Here is an 8946-nt window from a genome sequence, read left to right as displayed (position 1 = left end):
TTGTTTTGGACGGGAAGTCGAGAGGACCGCTCTTAGCGGGAGTGGCACTTAATTATGCTGATAAAGGAACTAGAGTTGGGTGATCAATGGAACAGTGACTGACATTGTGAAAAAAATGGTTTTTTACTCTGTGTCAAAACAGATGATTCAGTCAGGTTTTTTTATTGTAAAACTTCGACAGAAAACTTTAGTACAAACATGCTCTGTCGATTTAAATCGTTCGCTCGCGGCAGTCAAGAAAAACATCCACTAAGGGTTTGAAAGAAACTTTGTTACAGCGTGCTGAATTGTTCATGCACGTACATTTGTGAAAATTCGGGTGTTCGAAGCGTCAGCAAATAAGTCGCAAGCGCTCCTTTTAAAAAAAACATCATGTTAAAGAATAATGTTGATCCGTTGTGATTAATATAAATTGTAATTCGGATAAAGAGAAACTCCACGACTATAACATTCGCAAAATGCATGACAAATAAACAATTCACAAGCTCCTTATTGATATAGTTTATGCGATGCAATTTTTAACATTATCGAATGTCTTCATTTCCACTTCTGAAATTTAAACCAGTTTTACTAATTTCCAATGATCCTAAGGCGCAATAGTATCGTTTATTTAGTCTTTCTGAGATTGAAAACATCTGCACATCTAAGTATATTTGTAGAAGTAATAATTTCAAAACCATGGGGCCCGGATTTCGTTTAATAAGCTGGAATTATCAAATTTAAAAAAGTGTTTATTGATATTTTAACATAAACTGTAGGCGCTATCCTTTGACCCCCGTATGGTCCATTATTTAACATCTGAAGCTGTTTATGGAACGAACTAAATTGAACTCGTGTATTGAGAACTTGAAGAAATATTTGTAATCATCTCTATAGCGAGTATTCTGCCAACCTTTCTGTTCACATATTTCCACAGTTACCTTGTGAAACAAGAGGCTTTATGTGATCTTATATGAACGAGTTTGATACAGTTAGAAAGCAGCGGCTGCTCGGTGATGTTTGGCTCTTTAGTTAGCCTCTGGTCAATTGATTGTTTTCCCTTTTTTTTTTTATTCTTAATCAACCTTGGTTTACAGTAAAAGAGGCTTACTTACAGCTTTAAGCTCCCCCAGCGAGGAATCCTGATGCCGGCAAGCACTCCTGGCGGTAAATCCTGTAACTGGTTATTGGACAGGTCCCTGAAATCAATACGGCACCTCAGCGGCGCGTGACTCTGCTGTCTAAAATAATGTTTTCCATGGACAATATCTTGAAAGCATACGATACTTTTTCAAGATACTATGAACATTTTCTTTTTCCCCAAATATACATTAATGAATAGTTATTAACTTAGTTTGTCTTTTCTCTACCCTAGAGATCCTAATGCGAAATAAAATACCTCAATCAAGTGGCAAAAATTTCACATTTCACATTGGTTTTCTGAGCAGTGGCGCAATTTTTAAAGAGGGCGAATACATGCAGTGCTTGACGAAAATTCAACGGAATCACAACTTGAAAGAAATGGAGAACATTGAACTTTTTAGATCATCTTTTGTTAAAATCTTTTAGTAGCTTAGCTGGTCCTATATTCCAACCGTTCAATGAAACGCGAAGTGACCAGGAGTAAGTCGAAAGGGTAAGCAATTAAGGACCTAAGGGAGTCTTTCGGAGTTGATAAAGGTGGAGCAGATGAACAGGAACGTAAATATTAGCATATGCAGCAGGAATATCGTTTACATTGTGGGTTTTTTAGTGGCGGCTGTCTTCATGCAGTCCAGAGAAGTGTTTTAATGATTGCATTCAAGCGATTTTGAGCGTTTTTGTGGCAACTGACGTTGAGCTTTCACCAGCGGCGTTATGGCTGTTGTCTTCTTTCTTCGACTATTTATCAACGGTTTTCTACTGGTTGTCTTCAAGCGTTCATCAACACTTCTAAAGCGTTTGTCACCAGGCCTCTATCATCACTGTTGAAGCGTTTACATTCAACCGTACCTAAACGGTTTATTAGCCGTTGTCTTCAAGCGGTCTAACAGCGGATGCACTTCTGAAGGTTTTTTTTTCTTTACAGGATTTTCCAAAACGTTAATCAGCAATGTTGTAAAACTGTATTCAAGCATAAATCTGCGGACGGTGTTGAAGCGGAGATATCCCGGCAACCGTTCTTCTGTATCGTTTTTATGGTTGTAATTCAAGCGTTCATCAGCGCTGTGGTTTTCATACAGGATTCACCAGGCGTGTTGTAATGCAGGTCTTCAAGTGATCATTAGCGATGATGTGGCGCGTTTTAGTTGTCGCCTTCTAAGGGTGTTACAGGAGTGCACCTGTGAGCTGTTTTGTAGAGGATGTCTTTAAATGCTAATCCCTGGAGGTTCTTTTTACTCATTATAAGGGTAGTTTTGGATGATTGTATTGCAATTGCTACGACACCGCTGATGAACGGTTTAAGAGTTTGTCTACGAGAGTGCCGGGCAGGCGTGACACATGCCATCTAACAGATTTCTTTTAAACTTTCACAGATTTAGTTCGAACTCTCGGCTTATCCTGAGTTATAAGAGTTCCCACATCAAATCCCAAAACTTAGCTCGAAAAATGCACTTTGACGAATCTCTCTCGCACTAACAAAATGCGATGGATTCTAATCGCATTTTGTCTAATGGTTTTTTGAACCTTTAGAAAACGATCCCTTAAAGTTGGATTAATTTGATAAATCAGGATATTATCTCTGCAAATTTGGAGCAGTTAAATGTACTGAGTAACCAACTATTCGAAAAAAGAAATAAAAAATGGGGTTTTTGCAATTGTAAATATCTCCAATGGGCAACATTGTATGTTGTGCAAAACCATATTTCTGAAGTTGTCCCAGTAAAAAAAATTGCCCTTGCCCACATTGTACGCTTTTGTTAAGCTCTCAGGTTCAAAGGAAAAGTTATTCAAGGCCTGGATGCCAGCTATACAGTGTTTCTTTATATTTTAGGAAGAGTCTTGAGTTTCTAGCACTCTTTCGCCCCTCCCCACCCCCTCCCTCCGTACTTCTCAGTTGAATCTTTGTGGCATCGTTTCAGTCGTTCCCCCTTTTATGAATCGCTTCATTAGACTTATAAGTGTGGCAAAAATCTTTGCTGGCTTGGAGATCCCCGAGGTCGCACAGGTCGATATTTTCCGAGACGAGAAGCTACGTTCATCTCTTTGATAATTGTACGCAAACTTGGTTTGCCGTGACATCCATCCTGCACGCTTGTTATTTTAAAATCCAGTTATCCTAGACTTACCGAAGGTTTCTTAAGATCTAATTTTTTGTTATGATAGCCCGAACTCTTTTCAACCTGGACGCTTTGGGGCAAAGATAGAAAATCAGAGGAATTCGACTACAAGGATAAAGCTTTAAGGTTATGTAGAATTTGATCTGTAAATATATATGGCAGACCCCTTTATAGGCCATCGAAGTTGATCTTTATATCACCTCTGCGAAAAAAAAGACCATCTGCTATCAAAAAAAATTTGAAAGCGGTGTTTCATCGTGTTGGGGGCGTACGAAGTTGCTGAAGTTGCATAATTTTTCATTATTTAATAGGGGGGGCAACAGCCATTTAGGCGAATTTTGAACTTCTCGATTTATCGAAGAAAACAAAGCGCGATAGAACCTTTTGATAATTTTTGAAAAAGGTTCTACGAAATTTTGTAACTGTCGACGGTTTCTCAATATTCATGGTCAATGGCTTTTAAGTCTGGTCGGCTGAGAGCTTGGAAAACGTACAATGTGGCGCACATTAGCTCACAGTGTACGTTTACCGGGCAAGGGAAAGCGTTTCTTTTAAATGGGAGTTCCAAAATACGGTTCTCAATTACTTCCAACGGATAAATACTGTACTTATTAACCGAGTTGTAAGGCCGCACGGGAGAATTTTGGCTTGAGGTCACCCGCGACATCCTCGCGCCATGACCGAGTGCCAAATATTTCCCGTCCGTCCCACCCAAACTCAGTCAAAAAGAATTTTATCATATGACTGCTATGTGTAAAAGTTCCGAAAATTTTGTTTCGACCAGAATTGGACGCGATAGACGGGTGCACTCAGGACGACTACAAAAGCTAAATTTAGCATTTTACCACAGGGATTTGATGGGGGGGGGGGGGACTCTGATACGCCAGGGATAAGCCAGTAGCCTGACCTACTCGGGAGTTTTGAATAACTTAGTGACCCTCCTAAACTGTGAAAGTTTGAGAGAAATCGGTGAGATGGCATGTGTCTGAGGAACGCTTTAAGACATCTTCAATACAGCTGATAAACCTTGAACGCAACCGTTGTAACAGCGCCGATGAACGTTTGTTTGCACTGAGCAACAACACCGCTAATAAATAATGGTAATTGAACTGAGTGGAGTGCAATTGCGGCTGGAATCATATGCGTGATTTCAAAATCGAATGAGCGCGTAGCGCGAGTTCGATTTGAAATCGCAAGTATGATTTCAAACCAAACTTGCACGACACGAGGTTCAATTACCACTTTATTACATCCATTTTGGAATCACCTAATTGCAAATACAGGACTTGGTCAATTCAAATATTTTATTGATGCAGTACTGAGCCGGTTTTCAAATAAAAAGTCGAGCTGGAAATGCTTTTACATCTTATTTTGTATGCAAAACAGAAATGTGTCAAAAAACTCAGTCAAGTGTAAAGTGATGCGATTTAGAGCAAAAAATGATGCGATTTGGGAATAAATCGCACCAATTAGAGCCAATCAGATTACAGGGACCACCAGAGATTTCAAAATGGATGTTACAGTAATAAAAGCTGGAACATATCCACTACAAGATCACTGATGAACAATTGGATACAACCTCTATAATACCGCTGGAACTAATGGCACAATGCGAAGTCTCTGACACTAACGGCCGAGCTCCTCGTGTAGAGCTTTTGTATTAATTCTGATCAGGACAGTGAGCCGACACGGAAGATTATTCCTGAATTACAATATGAATACTGAGTTTAGTGTCGAGCCATTTTGCCAAAACGTAACTGTATGTTTGCGTTGCTAATAATATAGGGCGCATTGCCAACCGATCCTTGTGTGTCTTTGATAAGCCATATATACAAATGCGCTAATCTGGAGCCTGTAGGGCGGACCGTATCTGCAATAGGTTTGGGTAGAATTCTACGAACGATAGACTATAATTCTTTCTCTTTCTGTAGAAGAGGGTGATAATATGTTGGTGATCTGCCTCTACCCGAGGGCCTTTCGAGAGGAACCGCCCGAAATTTGCTTGAATCATTGATTGATGCTTCAGATAACAGTCGTAGATATTCGGACTTGTCTATTACGACCACTCCTGAACCTTCATCTGGTTTCGTGCTGACGATGTCGTCGCGTTGTTTTAATTGATCGATGGCAAGCAGAAGTGTCTTTCGGTGCTTTGCGCTGGATGTAGTTCAGTGCTACGGATCGTAGGGTTGCAGCCGCCAACTCTTTCAAATCATCGTTTCCGAGATGAGGTTCAAGGCTCCAGTAGGCCTTCTCAAAGCTGGCTTTCCCTTCAATCGATGACACCCGTTGGGGAAAGGCAAATTTCAAGCCCCGACACAAGACCAGTTTCTGGAAGAAAGGGAAATTGTAGGACGATATGTTCTGTATATGCTCATCAACATCCGTTTCTTTGTACAGTAGCCTTGCGATCTTCTTTGTGTGAGTGCTCATGACCTCCTGATAGTGTTTGTTTCTAAGGTTGACCATTGTGCTTAAAGTGGAGGCATAACGGAACAAACTGCCGCTTCGGCGAACCTCGTCGTAGATGGAGTTGATCTCGTGCTTGAGAGATGCACTTTGTTTGATCTTTTTTTTAAGCTCTTCTGAGATAACATTCCTTCCGAAGGCTTCCGATGACTGCTTCCATTTAGAGCTCCTTCCTTTGTAAATATTGGCGAATGTTGGAGTGAGATCAAAGTTCTGACAGAGTCGAAGAAATTCAATCGAACCATCGCAGTTGATCTGTTTCTTACTAGACTGTTCAAGTCTTCTAAACGAGTGTAGTTGATTATCGCGTTTTAAAGTCCGTATCAAAAGAGATTTCTTAAGACATAAAACTGTAAAAGCGAACGATAAAATCTGACGTTTCGGAGTAGCAGTGATTCATATCAAGGAAAATATGAAAGATCATGCAAATTGCAAGTTATGAAGCATTTTTGGCGTAAAGAATTAACATAACAGGGTGCGAAGATCATAAAAATATTATAAAAATACTTTCGCACGAATGGGGTCTGATTGCACATTAAGATTTGGCTTTAACCCCCTTATAAAAAGCATTTCGTACACTAAGCAGTCAAATTTTTTTCTGCATTTCTTAAGCACTTCGAAACGCTTTTGCAGGTCCTTGGGCATTGTCTTGTGCTTGTTCTTACAGTGTTTGGCAATGGCAGAGGATTGTTGTTTATGTCCTTTTACACGATTATGTAAATGACCGCGTGTAACCTACATAACCCGCATCACACAGGTTACATTGAAAACCGTAAACAACACACTGCTGATTTACAATTGGTGGCTTTGATGTGGTAAATAACTTTTTTTTCAGACAAGAAATAAAGAACACAGCGTTATCCTTGCATCTTCGGAAGCATTGATGCCAGCAAACGCATTTGGTGGTAGATTCTGTAAATTGTTGTTGGACAGGTCTCTATTCTCAACAAGTCAACAGAACAAAGCGTATTCTTAGAGATGTTGAGGAAACTGATACTTTCTTAGAAGAGTATATATTCCTATATCTTGAAAATGCTCGTAACCGCCTTAAATTCAGCCTACCCTTTTCATGTCCCTAAAATTCAAATCATTGAGTAACTGATTATCGGTAGCTGAGTGTAATTTTATTAAACTAACGATTCCATCAGCTGAAAGGGCAAACACTGTGGAGTCCTAAGATGGACTTTTATGAGAATGGTGGGTAAATGACAGTCATTCTCAACCTGAAGCACACGCTCAGCACTTCAGTTTCTTGATGTTACATTGCAGTGAGTGTTTCAAGCTCCTGCCGAGGTGAGGTCTTAGAAAATATTTGAAAGAGTGCTCATCCATACCACTTCGTAAAAGAAAGCCGCTAATTTTCCGAAAAGCACGTGGATGCACTCGGAAGACGACATCGGAAAGTAACAACACGTAAGTTACATCAATTGAGAACGATTTTGACGAAATAGCTGTGTTCCCTCCGTGCATTTTCTAGCCAGTCTACAGTTTTCATTCAGCTTTATTTTGTTCACTGATCCTCCTGTGAATAAACCAGACTTTAAAGAGGCCACAGGGGCCGGCTTAGAAAATACTTGTGACTGACAAAATTATTCTTGAATTAATAACGGCATAAAACAAGGGAAAAGACTGTTTTGAAAATACAGCATGTTCTTCTGAATCCTTTTATTGTACATGAGCAAACTTTCATAGTATTCAGGAGCTAGAATTTGTCTCATCCGCTTCAGACTGCAAGGGTGATAGACAACTCAGAGATAAAACATCGTAGAATCGGCTATTCAGTAAAATATGAACACTTATGATAAGAAGACCTCACCAAATATTCATTTGGGGAGAAATAGTGGAAATTTATCATGTAACAGAAAAACTTAAATGACTAAAACTCCTATCGTTATACAACTGATTTACAAGGCCTTAACAAAAATGCAGCGATGTATTCTTAGGTACCGAGATCTTCTTCTTCCCATGGTTCCTTCAAAGTCTAAAATGTTGTCATTTGAGGCCTGGATGCTCAGCGATGACAACTCTCCGTAAGGTCATCATTTTTTCTCCATACATGTCTCGTAACAGTTCTTATATTCCGCTTAAAGCCTGGTAAATTTTGCCGAGTTTAGAGAAAAATAAAGTTAAATTGTAAGAAATGGGTATTAAATAGGCGCAAAAAGCTTTAGGGTGTTTAAAAACAAAAACACAAAAACAACAAGTCCACAGATCAAATTCCTGGGGTAAAAACTTATGTTTAGCTCGAAAAATGCACTTCCAACAAATCTCTCTCACCCACACTGACAGAATGCGATGGATTTTAATCGTGTCTTGTCTGATATTTTTTTTGAAACACTTTGGAGAACGATCTCTTAAAGTTGGAATAATTTGAATAACTATTTCTACTAATTTAGAGCAGTAAACATCAACTTGGACTAACGCAACTATTCTATAAAAAGCTTCATCAAAAACGTTCTTTGGGAAAAATAAAATGAACTAGGAAATTTTGCAACTGTCGGCGGTTTCTCGATATGTATGGTCAGTGGCTCTTAAATCTGGTGGGCAGGAGGTTCTGGTATCAATAGCACTGTGAGAATTTTCTGACACTAAATGGGATGCCAAGCTCCTCATGTGGAGCGTTATGTATTATTCTCATCTATGATCGACGGTTTTCCGTTTAGTTGAGTCTTTTTAAACCTGCAGTAAGCCGGCAGAGAATAGTGTTCCTTGATCACGATATGAAAAACTAGGTCTTGGAAATCTGTACCTCTCCAAATTTCCAGCAGTTGAGCCAATTATCAGTTCATTTTCGTTATTCAGATATGTAATAAGAATAAAAGAGAAACATTCCAGAATCGTTCTAAATTTGCAACATGGCATACTCTTTTACATTTAATCCCTTAAGGAGTCTAAAACGCACTTGTTTGCTAGCTTGAGTTTTTACGTTGCCATGGTAATCCGATTAAAAACCAATTTTTCCCCAAGTTACGAGGGTTTAATAGAAATACAGCACTGTGTTCCAACGTACCAAAATCCCCTACTTCCCATGATCCGTTTCAGATTCTGAAATGTTTTCTTTTGACGCCTAGATGCTCAGTGATGACAACTTTGCACAAAATGTTGATCACCGAGGTTTTGTAGATAAATGAAACTTGTAATCGTTTGTCTCACGATGTTTCATGAACTACTTCAAAAAGACTTAGCCTGCAGCGCTCTGATCGTTTCATATTTTTGTGTAAATTATTTATTTGAAACG

The sequence above is a fragment of the Stylophora pistillata genome, chromosome 1 (assembly GCF_964205215.1).
Source record: "Stylophora pistillata chromosome 1, jaStyPist1.2, whole genome shotgun sequence".
Taxonomy (NCBI): domain Eukaryota; kingdom Metazoa; phylum Cnidaria; class Anthozoa; order Scleractinia; family Pocilloporidae; genus Stylophora; species Stylophora pistillata.
The sequence above is the reverse complement of the archived record's forward strand: the minus strand, read 5'-3'. Positions refer to the sequence as shown.